The 20,158-nt window shown below is 44.1% G+C and overlaps 1 protein-coding gene across 5 annotated transcripts in view; it reads left to right on the top strand.

Annotated features, from left to right (window-relative positions):
- Positions 1-20,158, top strand: part of NF2 (NF2, moesin-ezrin-radixin like (MERLIN) tumor suppressor) — a 125,455-nt gene that overhangs the window by 27,225 nt on the left and 78,072 nt on the right. The gene's annotated exons all lie outside the window — the stretch shown is intronic.

Raw genomic sequence — 20,158 nt, 5'->3', positions numbered from 1 at the left:
TCTTTCTCCTCCCAATATATTTCTCACTCACCGCTTAATTTCATTTTTTAAAGATATGATCCCATCCTATTCAATTCACCCTGTGCTCTGTGTGTGTGTGTGTGTGTGTGTGTGTGTGTGTGTGTGTGTAATCCTGCCAACTACCCAGATACTGAAAAATGTTTCAAGAGTTACAAATGTTGTCTTTCCATGTAGGAATGTAAACAGTTCAACTTTAGTAAGTCCCTTATGACTTCTCTTTGCTGTTTACCTTTTCATGCTTCTCTTCATTCTTGTGTTTGAAAGTCAAATTTTCTTTTCAGCTCTGGTCTTTTCATCAAGAATGCTTGAAAGTCCTCTATTTCATTAAAACACCATTTTCCCCCAAAAGTATTATACTCAGTTTTGCTGGGTAGGTGATTCTTGGTTTTAGTCCTAGTTCCTTTGACTTCTGGAATATCATATTCCACACCCTTCAATCCCTTAATGTAGAAGCTGCTAGATCTTGTGTTATCCTGATTGTATTTCCACAATACTTGAATTGTTTCTTACTAGCTGCTTACAATATTTTCTTCTTGACCAAGGAACTCTGGAATTTGCGCACAATATTCCTAGGAGTTTCTCTTTTTGGATCTCTTTCAGGAGGTGATTAGTGGATTCTTTCAGTATTTATTTTGCCCCCTGGTTCTATAATATCAGAGCAGTTTTCCTTGATAATTTCATGAAGGATGATGTCTAGGCTCTTTTTTTGATCATGGCTTTCAGGCAGTCCCATAATTTTTAAATTGTCTCTCCTGGTTCTATTTTCCAGGTCAGTTGCTTTTCCAATGAGATATTTCACATTATCTTCCATTTTTTCATTCTTTTGGTTTTGTTTTGTGATTTCTTGGTTTCTTATAAAGTCATTAGTCTCCATCTGTTCCATTCTAATTTTTAAAGAACTATTTTTTTTGAACCCCTTTTCCATTTGACTAATTCTGCTTTTTAAAGCTTTCTTCTCCTCATTGGCTTTTTGAACCTCTTTTGCCAATTGAGTTAGCCTATTTTTCAAGGTGTTATTTTCTTCAGCATTTTTTTTGGGTCTCCTTTAGCAAGGTGTTGACCTGCTTTTCATGCTTTTCTTGCATCTCTCTCATTTCTCTTCCCAGTTTTTCCTCCATCTCTCTTACTTGATTTTCAAAATCCTTTTTGAACTCCTCCATGGCCTGAGACCATTGAATATTTATTTTGGATGTTTGGGATACAGAAGCCTTGACTTTTATGTCTTTCCCTGATGGTAGGCATTGTTCTTCCTCATCAGAAAGGATGGGAGAAGATATCTGTTTACCAAGAAAGTAACCTTCTGTAGGAAAAGATCTTGTGGAGAACTCCATTTTAGAGAGGAAGAAGCTGGAGCCCAGAGAGGTTTGGGGGCTTGATTCCAAATCCGCTGCCCTTTCTGAGATGCCACTTCTCTCCGGCAGTATTTTCAGAGTCACAGAATCCTAACATCCTAGGATGTGGTGGCTGGAAGGGTGTGCAGAGAACTTCTCCCTGGCCCCTCATGGCGCTGAGGTGCCTGAGCCTCCTTCTGCTCTCCTGTGCATTTCTCCTCCTGAGATTTCTGGCAGTGTTGTGACTCTTTAATTCCTTCAGGATTTTTACAAACTGTTCAGATTCTTTTCATTTCTCTTGTGATCTCATTCCTTTTTGGAGAAGCAGAGGCATCATTGAGATTCTTCCTGTGACTCCTCCAGGAGGTCTGCTGTCTGTTTAATTCTTCATCTCTCAGGATTTCTTGTGTTATTTTTGGAGCTGCTTCAGTGATCATTGTAGGAAACTTTTCTGTCATTTTACCTTATTTCTTTTCATCTATAATGACTTTAAAATTCTGAATCTCTTTAGTTTGCTCTTTGTTTTTGCTGAATTTTTATTTTGTGTGAGACTTTCTTGTGATTTTGTTACTTTCTTTGGTTCCTGTTGTTTTTGAGTAGAATCATGAAGGTCCAGACCCCCCCATGACTTCTTACTCTGTCATCTGAGAAGTGCCTTCGGAGCTGTTTGAAAGAATTTAAAGAAAAGCCTATTATTAGCCAGGAAAAAAAATGCTGCTAACTTAATGTCCAGCCAGAATTGCTGATTGGGTCATTGGAACTTGACACAACCACTTTGCGAATGAATTTTTATATTTTCCTTTCTTACCTAGTCAGAGAGGAAGAACTGGGGTAGGGAAAGTGTCTGGGGTTTTAGAGGTAAAAGAGAGCAGGCTTCACATTTGAGCTCTGCCCCTTCAGAACAATTACTGTTGCCTGGTTTTATCAAAACAGGGAATGCCTAGAATGCTTACTAAATGTTTATGAAACTTAGTTTATTGAACGAAAAGGTGGTAAAGTAGCCAGAATATTAGACTTGGAGTTGGGAAGACCTGTATTCCAATTCTGCCTCAGACACTTAGAAGTAGCTCTGTGACCCTGAGCTGGCATTTCATCTCCCTCACCTTCAGTGGGCTCCTTTGTAAAATGGGCATCTGCCTTCCAAGCACTGTGAGGATCAAGTGAAATACTGTATGCAGCGTTCCACAGACCTTTAAAGTGCTCCGCCAGCGTTTGCTGTTATTATTGCCACTGCTACACAAAACAAAAGCCTTATCCACTCCTGCTTATTCATTTGCATTTAATTCATTCCCATTGGTCTCCTAACTTCCAGAGCTTATTGGTCCTTCCCAAAGTTTATAAAGAAGGGAATTGAGAGACATTTTGTGGTCTCAGCTTTTATCCTACTACCATGAAAAAGAGAATTGCTGAAAGGATTCACTTTTTTTGCTAATTATTTTGGAAGCCCTGACTGTTCTTATGACGTTTACCCACTCCATTGACTAAAATGAAATGATTTTATGTGGTAGCTCTGGTCAGATAAATGTCTCCATCTTCAATGCCAGCCTGTATATTAGCTACTTGTGACATCTTTTTTCCTTCTTTGTCAATGTATATTCTTTTTAAAAAGCTTTTATTTATAATCACAACTTGTTTTAAGATGTGATATTTTCCAGCAAACACCTTCATCAACAGCTACAGGAAATACAGTGGTGCCCCTTTTCCAGTTTTGAAGTCCGTCTGTGGTATTTGAGTTTTGTCTTCCCTCCATGGGAATTGTATTTACATTGTTTTCATTGTATAAATGATTCTTTTGGCTCTGCTTCCTTCACTCTGCTCCACTTCCTACAAGTCTTCTGTGTTTCTCTGAGTTATTCAGAATTCTGCTGAGCATGTTTGGCATAAAGTTTGCTAACTGGGTGCTCTACGAAGAGATGTTCTCTCTCAATTGGGCCCTTCACTGTTGATCACCCTAGGAAGAGTAGGCTTGGGCTTAATGCACTTTCTCTATACTCTTTATCCTGCCAAGTTCACTTCCAAATTCAGCATTGATAGTGGGTGAGTACTTCCTTGGCTCAGCTAATGCTGGACTGGGTCCCAAAGGTCATTTCTTGCTCTTCAGGGCTTTGAAATTGGACTATTGCAAAACCTGGCACTGGCATGGACTCGATTCCTGAATCTCTAGGCTCCTGCAATACTTGCTTTCCTGACCTTTGGAAACTCACAAATTAGTTGCCTTCACCTTTCTTCACCCAAAGGGAAAGAACCAATGCCAAGAACTAGGGTCTGTTTACAAGGGTTCTAGAGTTTGAAGAGAGGAAGGCTAAAGGCCTCTCCCCTTATAGCATGGTTAATCGAGAGACCTCTCATTCATGGTTTGCCAGTTAGGGAGTGTCAGTGCAGGCCTAAAGACTCTTGTTCCCACAACTCTCCTTCTCCAGGAGGCGTGTGGGAGACTGCACCAGTGACTCTTCACATTTGCTTGTAGGGGCTGGTCTCATTGGCTAGCTTCTCTTTTATACTCTACGTGAGATATTTCTCAGTCTAAGTTTGGTTATCAACATTGTTCTGTTTTCCAGGGCCTTAGCTTTTGTTTTTAACCTTGTGTATGCTTTCTTATGACAAAAAAGGTTTAGGTGAGATAGAAAGAATTTTTTATTTCCTCAGAAGTTTGATGAAGTGCTTCTGATAAATATTTACTTCTTAATATTTTCAGTTTAACTAAAAAAGAGACTTAATATGCTTTCACACATGGGAGGCTTGCGGAGAGTAGAAGAGGTCTGGAAAGGCTACTAGTGAGTGGGAAATTGATTAGGGAGAAGGGCTGCCTCCTCTGTTGATGATTCGTAATGGCCCCATCTGATGGGTTTTGTGACTTTTCTCCAGCTCTGCTCAACAGCACATGAGTAGGAAGGAAGGAGAAGAGTGAGTAGAATGAGCGTAATTTTGGGCTGGGGTTTATTAAGCTTATTGGCAGTAGGATGAGGGAGGAGGGGACTAAAGAGGAAAAGACAGTATAGAGCTGCCTGGGTTCACCAAGAGGTTGATTTGGAGGGGAGGAGAATGTATTAGCACAGGGAGTGGTGGATATCCCCAGTGGTTGGGATTGGAGATCACAGGGTCAGGAGTGATGAGCCTTTGGAGACATGGAATGGTAAAAAATCACAACTGAAGAGAATTTTGGAGTTCTCCATGGAAGTGTGGGTAATGACAAAATCAAGGGTATGACTATCCCTCATGTGGCTGAGGGAGAAGAGAGGAGCATATCATAGTAATGGAATACACGAGTAACTAGGAAGTTAGGGTATATGAGGGAGTGGCAGCATGTGCATTGAAGTCACCTAGTATGAAGGTAGGAGTTGGGGAGAAGAAGGAGTGAGTGAGTGAACTAGGCACAGAAGTCATTGAGAAAGGATGGAGAGTGGCCTGCAGTTTGGCACCACAGTGGTCACCAGGATCTCTGGCACCAGGATAGTCACCAGGATCTCTGGATTAATGATAAATTTGAGCCAAGTAAACCTCAAAGGAAGAGAGATTGCTGAGTTATGGTGATGGGGGGAGACTCTGGAAGTGATGATGGGAAAAAGGGAGGATTTTGATTCTCCTCCCCCCTCTCCCCCACTGAGTCAGGATGTAGGAGAGGAGGCAGCCTAGCCCACGTGCCATTTCTACATTAGGTCTTTCCTGATGCCTCCATTACTAGTACTCCATCCTTCTTGAGATTCATGTGTATGTATTTTGTAAATCTTGTTCATATGTTTTTTCCCCTTATGGAATGTAGAATTGTTTCTCACTGGAAGCAGCAGTGGCACTCGGCAGCCCCTTGGGTGTCTGAGCAGCCTTTTAAGGATCACACTGCTTACATCCTGGTGTGAGGAAGGGGACTAGAAAAGGTGCTCTAAAAATTGTCTGCTTACCCAACCCTGGCCATGAAAGGCAGGAAATCCCACTCTGTAGTAGAAACACAAAAAAAATGTACAGAAATATCTGCAAAGATGATTCCACTCACTATTGGCACATGGAATGTGCACACACTTACAAACAACACAATCTAGAACACCTGAAAGACAAATTGCTCTTGTTGCAAGAGAACTCAACAGGTATTGCTTCCAAATAGCAGCCCTGAGTGAAACAAGGTTGGCAAATGAAGGCCAGCTTACTGAAGTTGGAGCTGGATGTACATTTTTCTAGGGTGGCCACAGTGAAGGGGAGCGCTGTGAAGCTGGCAGAGGTTTTTCAATCAGGACTAATCTAGTCAACAAGCTGGCACGTCTGCCAAAAGGAGTGAATGACAGGCTCATGACAATGCGATTACCGCTTGCAGGAAAACACCATGCCACCATCATCAGTGGAGAGGCTCCCACCATGATGTACCCTGATGAGGTCAAAGACAAGTTTTATGAAGACCTAGAGACCCTTATCGTCAGTGTGCCCAAAGAAGACAAGCTTGTAATTCTGGGTGACTTTAATGCTAGAGTAGGCTCAGGCTACCAGACTTAGCAGGGAGTCCTAGGGAGGAATGGAGTTGGAAACAGCAACAGCAATGGTCATTTACTGCTGAATACTTGGGCATGGCATGATCTTCTCATCACCAACACTGTCTTCCATTTACCTAAATGCAATAAAACTTCATGGATGCACCCTTGCAGCAAACACTGGCATCTAATAGACTATGTGATTGTAAGGAGAAGAGAGAGACAAGATGTGAGAGTGACAAAGGCAATGCGTGGTGCAGAGTGTTGAACTGATCATAGATTTATCCTTTCCAAACTAAATATTTGCATTCACCAAAAGCGCCACCTTCAAGGCAAAATGACTAGCAGAAGAATTAATGTCAACAAACTAGAGCTCTTCTCTGAGTGTGAACAGTTTGTTGCTAACTTGGAGGGAAAGTTGAGCCAACACACAGGTGGCAACAGTGGAGCAGAAAAGGAGTGGGCAGCTCTCAGATATTTGGTGTACAGCACTGCATTTGCTCCTCTGGGTCAGAACACTCACAAACGCCAGGACTGGTTTGATGAAAATGATGGGAAAATTCAGAAGCTGCTGAATGAAAAATGAGAACTCCACACCAGCAGGATAGTTCATCCACCTCTAAGAAGGCAGCATTTATTTCCATCCAAAGCAAAGTACAAGCAACACTTAGAGAGATGCAGGATTCAGTAAGGTTCAGTAAGAAAGCAGATGAAATTGAGTTTTATGCGGATAGTAACAATCCAAAGCACTTCTATGATTTCCTGAAAGCTATTTATGGACCAAAAACCTATGGTGCATCACAACTACTCCGTGCTGATGGAGCCACACTGATTAGTGATAAGGACATGATCCTAGACAGATGGGCTGAACACTTCCATAGTGTTCCCCACAGACCATCATCAGTCAATGCTGAGGCCATTGATCTTTTACTTCAGGTTGAAGGCAATCCCCCATAGCTGAACTTCCAACTGAAGAAGAGGTTTTGAGGGCCATTAGTCTCCTTTCGTGTGGCAAAGCACCTGGTGCTGATTCTATTCTAGCTGAGATTTACAAGGTAGGGGAACCATTGCTCATACAAAGGCTGACTGAAATTTTCCAGGTTATGTGACAAGAGGAGGTTATCCCCAGAATTCAAGGATGCCTCCATTGTTCATCTCTATAAAGGTAAAGGGAATAGATTGTCCTGCGACAATCACAGGGGGATCTCTCTCTTAGTCACTGCTGGCAAGATTCTTATTAGGGTCTTCCTTAATAGGCTGATCCTTCACCTGGAAGATGGGCAGATACCTGACAGCCAGTGTGGCTTCAGAAAGGGCTGAGGAACAGTCGATAGGGTGTTTGCTGCCTGACAACTCCAAGAGAAATGCCAGGAGCAGAACAGAGGTCTGTACACAACATTTGTAGATCTGACCAAGGCCTTTGACACCGTTAGTTGTAGGACTTATGGAAAATTATGTCAAAATTTGACTGCCTGGAGTTCATCAATATTGTATGTTAATTTCATGGTGGCATGTTTGCGTGGGTTCTGGATAATGGACAAAGCTCTCGTGCCTTCCCAGTCACCAATGGAGTGAAACAGGCTGTGTGCTTGCTCCCATGCTTTTTAGCATGATGTTTTCAGCCATTTTGTCAAATACTTTCAATGAGGATGAACATGGCGTCAAGGTCAGCTACCCTACTGATGGCAAGTTCTTCAATTTGAAAAGGCTACAAGCCAAGACCAAAGTGGAGGGAGTTTTGGTGCATGATTTTCTGTTTGCAGATGACTGCGCACTCAGTGCAGCCTCTGAAACTGAGATGCAACAAAATATAAATCAATTCTCTGCTTCCTGTGCTAATTTTGGCCTAATAATCAACACCAAGAAAACATAGCCATTAGCCACCACCACACCATCCATATGTGGAACCATCAGTTACAACAAATGGAGATGTTTTGAATGCTGTGGATAAGTTCTCTTACCTTAGTAGTTTGCTTTCCAGGGATGTACACATTGACAATGAGGTTGACACACATTGCCAGAGCTAGCGCAGTGTTTGGGAGGCTCCGAAGAAAGTTTGGGAGAGAAGAGGTATTAGACTGACTACCAGGCTGAAGGTCTACAGAGCCATTGTGCTGAACTCATTGTTGTAGGCCTGCAAAACATGGACAGTCTACCAGCACCATGCCAGGAAACTGAATTGTTTCCATTTGAACTGTCTGAGGAAGATTCTGAGGATTACTTGGCAGGATAAGGTACCAGACACTGAGGTCCTTGCTGGAACTAAACTGCCAAGCATTCAAACTATGCTTCAGAGAGTGCAACTCTGATGGGCTGGCCACATTGTTCAAATGCAAAATGTATGCTTTGTCAAAAAGACTACTTTCTGGAGAACTCACTTGCGGCAGGTGATCACATGGTGGTCAGAAGAAGCGATACAAGGATACTCTCAAGGTCTTTCTCAAGAACTTTGGATTTCATTGTGGGACATGGGAGACACTGTCACAGAACCGCTCAGCATGGAGGGCCCACATTAGAAAGGGTGCTGTGCTTTATGAGCAAAGCAGAATTGAAACAACACAAAGGAAAAGTAGGATGCGCAAATTTAGAGTAACTGCCCCAAATGTTCACGTGGACTATCTGTGCCCAGTCTGTGGTAGGGCATTCTGAGCTCGTATTGGTCTGATCAGCCACAGTCGGACACATTGAAACTTCATTTTATCAAGGTGATGTCATTTTGGTCCTCTTTAAGAGTGAAGGACAACAGCCATCATTTTGTAAATCTTGTTCATCTGTTTTATTCCCCTTGTGGAATGTAAGCTCCTTGAGAACAGGACCTAATTTTTGTCTTTGTATGCCTGGGGCTGAGAATCCCATAGCTGGGAAGAGTCAGAGCCAGGGACAGAACCCAGGGCTCCGAATTCCTCAGCCAGGCCCTCAGCTTCCCATGAAGGAAGATGCAAGAAGCCATCAACAGAAAGTGGGGTGTGTGTGTGTGTGTGTGTGTGTGTGTGTGTGTGTGTGTGTGTATTTATGTGTGTGTGTTTAAAAACATGTTACCATACAACAAGTGGTTTGGAAAGCCAGGATTTTAATTTGCAGCAGTTTAAGATTTCTGTAATACATTTCATGCTTATCGTTTTTGCTCTCAGGATATTTTTCCTCTTTGGAACTTCAAGATCTAGGTTTTCTTCAAGGTATTTTTAGAAAGAGGAAATCAGTGTGTGTCACCAAAGAGGGAAGTATACACCTTAAGGCTTAATTATGCAATTAGAATTTTCATAAGGCAGATAATAAATTCTCGCTTTATTGCAATCATCGCTTTGAAAGTGGTGCTGCTCTGAAGACTCGTAGAGATCTCATCATTATCATCCACGTTCACAGCAACAACAAACAAGTGGAGTGTCTGCAGTACAAGCGTTCCCTTGGTTCTGAGGATGTTTGAAGGAAGGGTGGACACATTATGTACATGTATGTATTGACACCAATATATGTGTGTATGTGTGTATGTGTGTGGGAGAGACCCAGAAAGAGAGAGAGAGAGACACTAATCATAGCTTGGGTAGCTGCAGGGGAGTGGTTGGGCTAAGGATTTGGAATTAATTGGGGAATGTTCAGCTGCATCTTACAAATCAGAGATAACAGAATTTTATGGCTGGAAGGTACCTCGACATTATCTGATTCAGTCCCCTCATGTTGCAAATCAAGAACTCTGGCCCAGGGGAGTGAGGCCTTGGCTGCCGTGTTTCTCGGGACAAAGCCAAGACTAACATCCAGACCTCCGGCCTGCCAGCCAGCTGCTCCTAAACAAAGCCAATGTACATGGCGGTGAATGAGCAAGTGTTCATTTTCATAGTAGAGAGCCTGAATAAATGCCTTGATTCCTGGGTCACAGGACTTCTGGAAGGGAAAGGCAGCTGCAATTTTCCTTCTGCACAGATGTGCTCATGCACTTGTGCTTCCCATCTTGCTGCACTTTGGTGCCTGTAGCCTGGTGCTGGCTCCTCCCTACCTTTTGTATCCTGCTCCATCACACCTGGAGTGTCTGCTTTCCTTTGTTCACATCATTCTCTAAGCATGCATCGCTCTCCCACCATCGATTCTTTGAACTCCAGTTCAGGTGATTCCCTCCTCCGCTTTCTTTTTTCCTCAGAAATGATCTTTCCTGCCTGAGGTCATTATGTATCTTTTAGTGTCTATTCTAAATGATAATTTTATACATCTTTTATGTACTTATATATTGTGTGTTGGAGTTATTTGTGTTCTAACTGCCTGTTATATTATATAAGCCTCATGAGTAGTGTGTAGGCTGTCTTATCCAGAAATTTGCAGATAATGAATATAAATAAATATATTTGACTGAATTAAAATTGTGTGTGTGTATTCTGAAGGAATATATGTATATATAAATATACAGATTATATATGTATATTTACACTCACATACAAAATTTCGATTCAACTGTATATAATAATGATTCCATTTCAATAGGGCAAATGACACAAAATATTTGGCCTGGAAAGAGAAGGCCCATGGTAGTGATGTGCAGGATTTGAAAGGGGACTGGCTTGGTCCTCCTTAGAGGCAAGGTTAATTAGTTAGTAGTTGACTACAAAAAGCAGGCATTGGTAAGGGAGACTACCAAGGGGCACTTTTAGCTTTCTGTGAAGAAAAACTTCCTAACAATTAAATGTCTTCCACTTAGGGTAGTGGTAGGCCCCCCCCCCTCACTGGAGGGCTTCATGCAAGGTTGTCACTGCCTGTCCCATATATCATTGAGGTGTAGGTTGGGCTGGATGTTTTGTGGGGACTTCTCACCCTAAGATTATGGGATTATTTGAGGGCAGGGCCTGTAGGGTGGTTGGTTTTGTTTTTGTATCCTTTGTGCCCTTACATGTAGTAGGTTCCCTTCAGCTTTAAGTCTGTGATTCTCCAATCTCATGGACAGGCTTCCTGGATCAGAGTAGGAGACTCAGAGTGGGTTGAAGCAATATGGAAGGATATTTTAGGTATGAAATGGACGGGGTGGAGAAATTGGAAAGGAAGAAAGCATCTGATCAAGAACTTTGAACCCTGAATTAAAGGATACAGGGTGGGGTGCAGGTAGGGGGTGGAAATTGGATTCTTTTTTGTGTTTGCCATTTCCTTCTCCAGCTCATTTTACAGATGGTGAAACTGAGACCAATAGGGTGAGGTGACTTGCTCACAGTCACACAGCTCTAGGAAGTGTCTGAGGCTGGATTTGAACTCGGGAAGATGAGTTCTTGATTCTGAGCCCAGTGCCCTGTGCTGCCTACAAACCCCCAAAGAAGCTCTTTAATTGGTGCCTGATTTGAGGGGACAGTGTAGGTGTCACACTGACCGTTGGTTTGGTAAGGAGGGTTACTCTGCTCGTTTTGAGATGGTAGTAGTTGTTAAGGCAATTGGAAGAATCCTGCATAAAGAGATGAATGAAAAAAACCCATTTATTAAGCACTTACTGTAAACAGAGATCAAATGAACCCTGGACTAAGGAAGAAGAGGCCCAAAGTAGAGAACAGTCTTATGGCTGAAACCATGTTGGGTCACTCAGTTCTGAGTGCGCAGTTAGAGAGAAAGAAGAAGGATATTTAAGAATCATGTTGCTCAGTTATTGGGAAAAAGTGATTTGTAAAAAACATATAACTGCCAGACACTAGCAAGAGGAAAAAGACAAATGAGAGAAGTGAAGTAGCCCCCGTGATGCATTAGGGCCGTTCGTGGTGCCAGTCGTGTGGAACAGAAGAATCCCTTTCTTTTGGGTGTATTCTGTGCCGGCGTGACAAAGGACCGGATTTTATCATACAGGAAACAAATGAAGCCTCCCCAATGCCAGGCTCTCTTGTGAGGACTCTTTTTGCTGGGAGACATTCTCATCTGGATAGTTTCTTGTTCCCCATCACTTGAGGGATCCGAATCTAGGAGAGTCTGGATCCTCTCCTGGCCCCAAGAGATGGCCCATCCCGAGGGACTGAGACCTGCCTTTGCCGTGTACTGAGGCTCCTCATTAACCTGGAGAGTGTCAGTCTGAGACGGGCATTAGCACTTCATGCACCCTCTGGAGTTCATTGGAATAGATTTTAATGGGATTCATTAGCAAGTTGCTCCCGAGTACTTGTACAGCAGCAATGTCATTCTATAATTCTTCCTGTTGTGTTTAACTTGTAACCTAAGGTATTTGACATCAGTTTGGCTGTGGTTTTTTAAATGAGCAAATCATGTATATTGTTGGTTTATTACAATTTTAAAAGAAAATGGGAAGTCTAGATGGTGAAAAGTATTTAGAATAGGAAGACCTGGATTCGAATGCTGCCTTTGTGACCTTGAGCAGGTCACTTAACCTTTATGGGCCTCAGTTCACTTATTTGTAAAATGAGGAGGTTCTATTAGATCACTTCTAAGTTCCTTTCCAGCTTTAAATTTCTGATCCTTGGCCATGTGATTGGTCAGCTTCGGCTCCCCTTTGGTAGCCTTGAAGGCTTGAATTCCCAGTGTTCTGGGTTTCCTCTGATTTGGTAAGTGGAGGAGGTCTCTGCTGAACTTGGAAGTTACTGGGGAATGAAATACATGAATTACTTCTGTGACTGAGCTGCCCTTTAATCAGTTTCATGACAAATGCCATAACAGCTTGTGAGCTTATTATAAGAGTCCTGGTAAGTGACTGTTTCACAAGACTTGGACTGCTTTTCAGTTCGCTGTCTGGTGACAGCAGGGTTAAGGCTTCCTGGCATGGCTTGGCAGGCGTGGCTGGCCTTTGGCTGGGAGGGGGGTGGTGGAATTTATTCCTAGCTGGGTCTAGTGCCCCTTACAGTAGAGCTCAGAGGAGTTTGGAAGGACTGTCTGAAAGGGCCCCTGCACAGAAAGTAGTGTAAGGGCCATGTCTTGGCAGCCTGCCTGTTGCAAGTTCGTTGTGTTGGGTGGTGAATCTCTGAGTCCTGCTAATGGAGCTCGGATGCAGCAGCTACAGGGTATTGGTTGTGGCCCTGTTTTCCTGCAGCAGAGAGGGGTTCCTGGCTCCGATGCCCCATGCCACTCATGAACACAGCCTTTGCTGATCCACTCCCAGGAAAGAGCTCATAAATCCAGGCCCTACACAGAAGGGCAGGCAGCAGCTCTTGTAGATAGTCCACCCCCATCTATCTTCAATACACATATCGAGTACATATTTCAAAAATGAGACTGCAGCGTGTTAGAGTCATGGAGGGCACCACTCCAGAGACAAGACCGTGCCATTAGGAACTGCAGGGGGCGGATTTTGCTAGAGGGTCTTTTTTTTGGGATTGTGGGGAGGAAGATAGAGTCATCTGTGCTGTGGGCTTGAATTTTGGCTTTGTATGGGATTCCCCCGGGCCCCCTAGCTCCCGCCATCCAATTTGGGGGACACATCATAGGTTTCATTCTCTAGCTTCTATGCTCATAACCTGTACTGGTCTCCTAGCTGTACCTGGCATCCAGCATTCCATCTCTGCCTCCTTGCCTTGTGTCCTCACATCTACATGCCTGGGATGCTACCCCTCCCATCCCCCTCAAACACAAGCCAGCTCCTTCAGGATACCTTTCCTTATTCACCCAGTTGTTTCAGTCTTTTCACTCCCAAAGCATCACGCCTTTATTTTGTTGATAGCCTATATTTATCCTTCTGTGAGCATGTGGTAGACCCAGGCAGCGACGTGGCGCAGTGGAGAGAACAGCAGGTGTGGAATCAGGAAGATGAGAATCCTTACTAGCTTTGTGACTCTGGGCAAGTAACTTGACCTCTGCCTGTCTCAGTTTCCTCTCCTATACAGTGGGGATAATGAAAGCTCCTACTTCCCAGAGTTGTCGTGAGGACCAAATGAGATGATAATTGTAAAGCTCTCAGCACATCTGGCACTTAGTAAGTGCCATATAAATGTTGGCTGTCCTCCTTATTATCCCCATCCCCAGTAATATGTCATCGAGACTCCTTGAGGGCAAGGCCTGTGGCTCCCTTTTCTGTGTTCCCGTGACCCATGGGGCATTCCCATCTTGGTGCTCGCTGTCGGTTTGGCATCATCGCATTCATGCTACGTGTGGTCCAGGTGAGATCTGAGCCCAGAGTGGTGCTTTCTTCTTCCTCTAGGAGTCCACGGACTCAGGCAGGGAGCCAGGAAGAATGTTTACATTTTTAAATAAACTTTTGTTATATTTTAAGATGTAAAAACCCACCTCGATTGTAAGCTCCTTGCCCCACTTTGTATCCCAGGTACTTATCAGAGTGGTTCACACATAGTAGGTGCATAATAAATGCTTATTGATTACTTCTTCCTTTGGTCCAGCAGGGCAATACCTGCCACGTCTGGCCCTTGGCCCTGGTCTGTGGCCCCAGCCTGGGCCCTGCTGCCCATGGGAGCAGACTGCTTCTCCCCTTCTTTGTGTCCCAGTCCTCTTAGTGGCACACAGCACAGGAAGTGCCCTTAACAGAAACTCAGCACTGGACTGAACCTGGAATGGAAAATAGTGGCTATTGGACAGATATTTTGATGGAAACACTTTAAAAAGTTCCAAGTGTTAGTGCTTCATGTCTGAAAAATCTTTGTGCCCGCTGCATCTGCGGCAGCATTACTGTGAACCAGGTGCTAATGAGCTGCAGAGCTGGTGCTGAGGCTGTTCAGAGGTGGGGAAGGTGGAGCCCTTTGACCTCTCTACACATCTATTACCCCAGTGCATCCTCACCATGTCCTTGTGAAGGACGTGCTTTTTTCTAGATCTCTGTTTTACAAGTGAGAAAATCAAGGTTCAGAAAGATGTACTTACTTGCTTAGGACCCAGATAATCAGCAAAATGTCTGTGGGAAGATTTGAATCCAGGTCTTCATAATTTAGATTTAAATCCAGGTCACTATCCATCCATTATGCAGTGACATCTCTGCCAGACACAGGTTAGATTCTGTCTTCTCTGTATTAGCCCATGAGACTTTGATCTGTCAGACACCAGCGGAGGGGAGCAGGGTTGTACAGTAGGTTTAGTTGTCTGGAGTTAATTTTATACAGCTTCTCTACCAACTGATAGAGGGTTTATAAAGGCAGGGCGCAGATTGGGATACTTTTTGGGACAAGGAAATTTGTCTTGCTTGATAATGCATATTTGTTACAAGAGGTTTGTTTTTCTTTATAGGGGGAGGAGCAGGTCACAGGAAGGTGAGAGGAAGAGAAGGTGAATTTTCACTAATTAAAAAACAATTTATACAGCTGTATTTGAGGGCTTTCATGAAGCCTCCTTTGGAGGTCTCATTTTTTTTTTAAGTTCAGTTAAATTGTTTTTTCAGTCATTGGAAATTCATCTTCCCTCCCTTCCACTTTCACCTCTCCCTCGTTGGAAAAACAAAGAAAAACAAAAGGCCAGCTGCAAACAGCTTCTGCTATCAGCCATGTCCAAAGGACAGTGTCTCAGAGCCCTCTGGACCCATCCCCTCACTGCCAGTGGGCAGACAGCTGTTGTAGCCTAAGTCTGCTGGACGGTGCTTGGTCTCTTGGATGAGAATTCTAAAGTCTTCATAGTGACCATGGTTCTCTGTGTTGTAGTCACTTCACTCTGCATCCTGTGGCAGGGAAGTGACTTTAAAAAAATATGGGATACTTCAGGAATTGGCATGTCATCCATGTGCTGCTGAAGAGAGGCCAGGACCTTGCTACATTTTTGAAGGTTGTGTTACCAGAGCCCAAGGAGGGTGTGTGGGTGTGTGTGCATGCGCTGTTCAGGTGTGGGACCTCATGAACCTTGTCAGTGGAAGGTATCCAAGCATCTTTGTTAGGCCCTCTGTATTAACATTCCCTGTGATAGTCCACCTTTGTGCACACAGCCCCCCACCCCCGCCACCCCCGCCTGAAATGTCCCCAGGGGCTTTGACCTCCCTGTAAAGCTCCCTGACCTGTTCACTCCCCTTCTTCCAGTTTTTTGGCCATTCTGTATGTATTTCTCTTTCAACATGTGGTATGCCTTGTAATCGAATGTAAGCTTCCTGAGAGCAAGCATTGTTGCACTTTTGTATTTCTTTCTAACTCCCAACATAGACTCTGGCAGATAATCAGGCATTTAACAAATGCTGTTTATTGATCAAAGCATATGTGTAAAAGCTCTTTTTTTTTAGTTTTGTCTTTTAAAAGGAATTATCAGTTTACTTGTTTTCAGTTTTCTACACTCACTTCCATAAGTCTTAGATTTTCTCCTCCTCCCTCCCCAAGACAACACACAATCTTATATGGGTTCTACACTTACATTCTTATTAAACACACTTTCACATTAGGCATGCTGCATAGAATTCAAATGCGCAGGAGAAACCATGAGAAAAACCCAAACTAAACATAATACAGGAGAAAACATTCTGCTTCAAAGGCTCTTCTTAATGAATGTCTGAAATGCCTTTGAGCTTGTCCTCCAGGACTGCGCTGCCTTGATGTCTGTGCTCTGCAAAGAGGTGTACCAATGAGCTTGTATATTTGGGGGCAGAGTAGGCAATCAGAGTTAAGTTACTTGTCTAGCGTCACATAGCTAGAGGGCAGATTTGAACTCAAGTCCTCCTGAATCCCCTGCGCCACTCAGCTCCCCTGAGCTAGTATAACTTTAAAAATTTCTAAAATTGATGCCTTTGTTTTTATGTCAGTTATTTCCAAATATATACATCCTTTTCAGTCTACCATGCTTTCTTTTCCAACAGAGTTTAAAAAAGGAAAAAACCACCTTAGCCAAACTAGAGCATAACACACATTGAATTCATGGAGTAGATGTAACATTCCACATCCATAGTTACCCCCTTCTGTGAAAAGAGGAGGGAAGCACATTTTCTCAACTCTTCTCTGGAGCTGAGCTGGTTCTTTTAATAAACAATAGTATTTCCTCTCTCACTTTTTCTAAACCCTCTTCACTCTGGTCTCCAACCTCACTGCTTAACTGGCATTGCTCTTTTCCAGGTTACTGACAACCTCTTAATTGCCAATTGAATGCCTTTTCTCAGTCGCCATCTTTCTCGACCCTCTGTGGCCTTTGGGGCTTTGATGGCGATTTCTCCTGGGTCCTTTCCCCTCTAGGTTTTCACAACCCCTGCTCCTGGTTCTCCTTCCACCTGTATGACGAGGCTTCCGTTGTAGTTCCTTTATTGGACCATCCTCCAGCTCATGCTCACTGGGTGTGGATGTCCCCCTTGGTTCCCTACTCTTTTGTCTCTGTACTCAGTGATTTAAGCATCTCCCATGGATTCAAGCATCTCTGTGTGGACGATCCTCCTATCTGTTTATCCAGACCTCACCTCTTTCTTGGATTCTAGTCTTTCCCCACCCGCTGCCTATTAGACATTTCTAAGGGGATGTCTAGTAGACAGACAGAACTCATCTTTCCCCTCCTGCCCTTCCCTCTTCTGACCTTTGCTGTTATCAGGGGCAGCACCGTCCTCTCAATCCCCGAGATTCAAAATCTAGGCTTCATGCTCATATACTCCAGGCCCCACTTATCAAGTCCTATTCTGTCTCCCTTTTGTACACCCCCCTGTCTCCTGTGGCACTGTCCCCAGCCAGTGGGCCTCAGCACCCTTCTGAACATCTGCAATAGCTTGCTGTTGACCTTCAGCCTTCCGTGTCTTCCCACCCAAGTTGTCTTCCCATTCAGGTCGTCTTCCCCTCAGCTGCCAAAGGGATCTTCTCACAGTGCAGGTCTGGTAACTCTGCCTTAAGACAAAGGTAGAAGAAATCCCTGCAGAGTGGTCCGAACACCTCCCCAGAATTGACTGAACCAGAAACCTACATGAGCCATGACTAGGCCAAAAAGTTCCTGCTGCCAAAATTCTGGGGCTTCCTTTTGCTCTCCCTGGGAGTCCTCCTTCAGGTCGATGTACCCCACCCTGAAATCCAGGCCCTCTTTGGGCCAAGTTTGAGAACCAAGATGGTTACTTAGAAATAGGATTAGGCTTGCTGGGGTATGGGGTGGGGGTGGGGGAGCATTGCAGAGAAATTGTGGGAAGACAGGCTAAGACTTTGAGGCAGGAAAAACTTCCTGAAAGTAGATGGCCCTGCTGAACATTGTTGAGGGCTCTTGAGATTGAAGACTTGGAAGGAGGCGCAGAGAGATCCTGCAGGGGTCAGAATTGGGTAAGAAGAGGAGGAGAGGGGGAACAGGGAGGGAGACTTGGATCTGGGAGAGCTGGAAGGAGTATTTTCTATTGGCTGGGCCAGGTTACTGACAGAATCTTCACCATTTATTTTGGTTCCTCTTTGTGCCAATCTCCTTAGTTGTTTAGTAACGTTGGATTCTGTCATCTAGGTGAATCTGGTTCATTAAAGGGGAGAAGGGAGCCCTTTCTGGACAGCCCAGAGGTGGCTTGGGAAGGTCCTCCTGGGGGACTCAGCAGGACCCACCAGTGGCTGTGGAGAGCACAGGCCCCTTGCAAATAAAGAAAGCCTAGTCTCTTAGTGATAGGTCGTTGACAGTGGATGGCAGGTGCATGCTGTGTCTGTGCTTCATCCCTAATAGGGTTTGCTTATTTCATTGTTTTTGTGAGGTAGACCCTGAAAAGGACCAAGATTAATGTCTGAATTCTTGTTGATTGGTTGATAGTCCTGAGTTCCAAACCAAGCCTCCTGTCTGCGTTAGAGAGGCAGTAGTTCCCGTATCTGTGTTTTTTTTATTTGCTTGTAAAGTTCAGTGCAAATATACAGAGCAGTGGGTGGAACTTCATTGATATAATATGTCAGTGGAGGATGCAAAGTCCCTTGGTAAGTATAGTTTAGTAATGTTGTACATAAAACTTGTCATACACACCTGCTTAAGAAGCAGGTGCTGGGCCTCATGTTCTGGATGTGATGGCCTGCAGTGGGATGCAGTGCTTAGCTAGCGGGAGTCACCTTGGAGTTTCTTGGCCCCTGGCTGCTCACTTTCTCCAGAATTCATAGTGATTGTTTACTGTTGGTATTGTCTTGTAAACAGGCAGTCATTTATGGACAACGTACTGTGGTCAGGCTTAAAATAGCGTTGGGAAGAAAATATTCTGAAACTTATGTGGTTTTTCTTTTCCAAAATAAATGTTATTTCAGTAAAGTCTGTACCCTGGGATTAAAGTGTGCTGGGAACTGGAAAAAACCCTTAGCTTGATGGGGAAACAGGTGTGCCCACAACTGTCACTGAAAGTTTGATTTGTTAAGACCTCGCAGAAATGAAACTTTACACGGCTTGAGTTTATTTAAAATCACTCTTACAACCCAAGCTCTTTTAAACCAGAGAGTAGCTGAAGGGCCTGGGATAATGGTGCCTGGGACGCCCCCCCTGGCCCCACTGTCTCCCATACTTCTCCCAGGGGGAGTTCTCCGGCCTCTGGTTGCCTGCTGGTAAGTGCAGTAGCTGGGATCTGACCTTTTTGTGCAATGGGCCCACTCACTTAGAGGGACAGAACCCTTTCAGAGTGTCATCAGCAAGCACTTATTAAGCACCTACTATGTGCTAAGCTCAAAGAAAGGCAGAATAGTCCTTGTTCTCAAGGAAATCCCCTCTAATGAAAGCAACTGAAACACTTGAGGGTTTTTTCTTTTTCAGAACATTTTAAATTTTTATTTATAATATTAAGTAGTCCCTTATCCCCTGTTCCTTTTTTTGATGGTGCTAGGGAGTTTGGGGCACTCCTTTTCAGTGATTGAACATTAGGCATCCTAAGGCCTTAGCACCTTAGGGACAGCTAGCTGCAGTATTCTCATCCCTCAGTGGTACCGCACTTCTACTCGAATCACAGCATGCCACCGTGGCTCTTGTCACTTTGTCATCTTGGAGACAGAAGCAAGCCCCCAGCAGCTGCTTGGACCGCTGGACCTCAGCATTTCTCCTGGAGGAGTCTGGGACTGGGACCCGGGCTGATTGAACTGGGTTAGCCACAAGGGGGTAGCAGTGCCTAAAGCGAAGGAGGGAGTGAGTCACCTTAATGCTGGCATGCACCACAGTGCCAGCCTTCCAGGTGGCGGGAAGGCCAGGAAGAAAACCAAACAATCCCAGTTTCTTAAGATTTTTCGAATCACTGTGTCAGCTTGGACAAGACACTGCCTGCCCCATCTGAGCAGGCGACCTCTCAGGGCCTTCGTTTGGCACCTTAGAGCGTCATGTTGTAGTTATCAGTACGTGTGCCTGCCTTCTCCCTGTGGGAGGGGCAGTTCCTGTCTTTTATCTCAACTTTATTTCTCCTTATTGTTCTGGACGTTGTAGTCGTTTAGATACTTGTCTTTTACTGCCGACCGAGACTGTCTTCTCACCCTCACGTGCGTTTATTAAACTGTGAGCTAACAAAGCTGAAACATCATATAATAGGACCAGTGGTTAAAACCAGTGATTTTGTTCTGAAACTTAGCATTTCTAATTCCCCTTAAT

This window comes from Notamacropus eugenii, chromosome 4 (genome assembly GCF_028372415.1).
Source record: "Notamacropus eugenii isolate mMacEug1 chromosome 4, mMacEug1.pri_v2, whole genome shotgun sequence".
Lineage (NCBI taxonomy): Eukaryota > Metazoa > Chordata > Mammalia > Diprotodontia > Macropodidae > Notamacropus > Notamacropus eugenii.
Note: the sequence above shows the minus strand (reverse complement) of the source record. Positions and strands in the feature narration are given on the sequence as shown.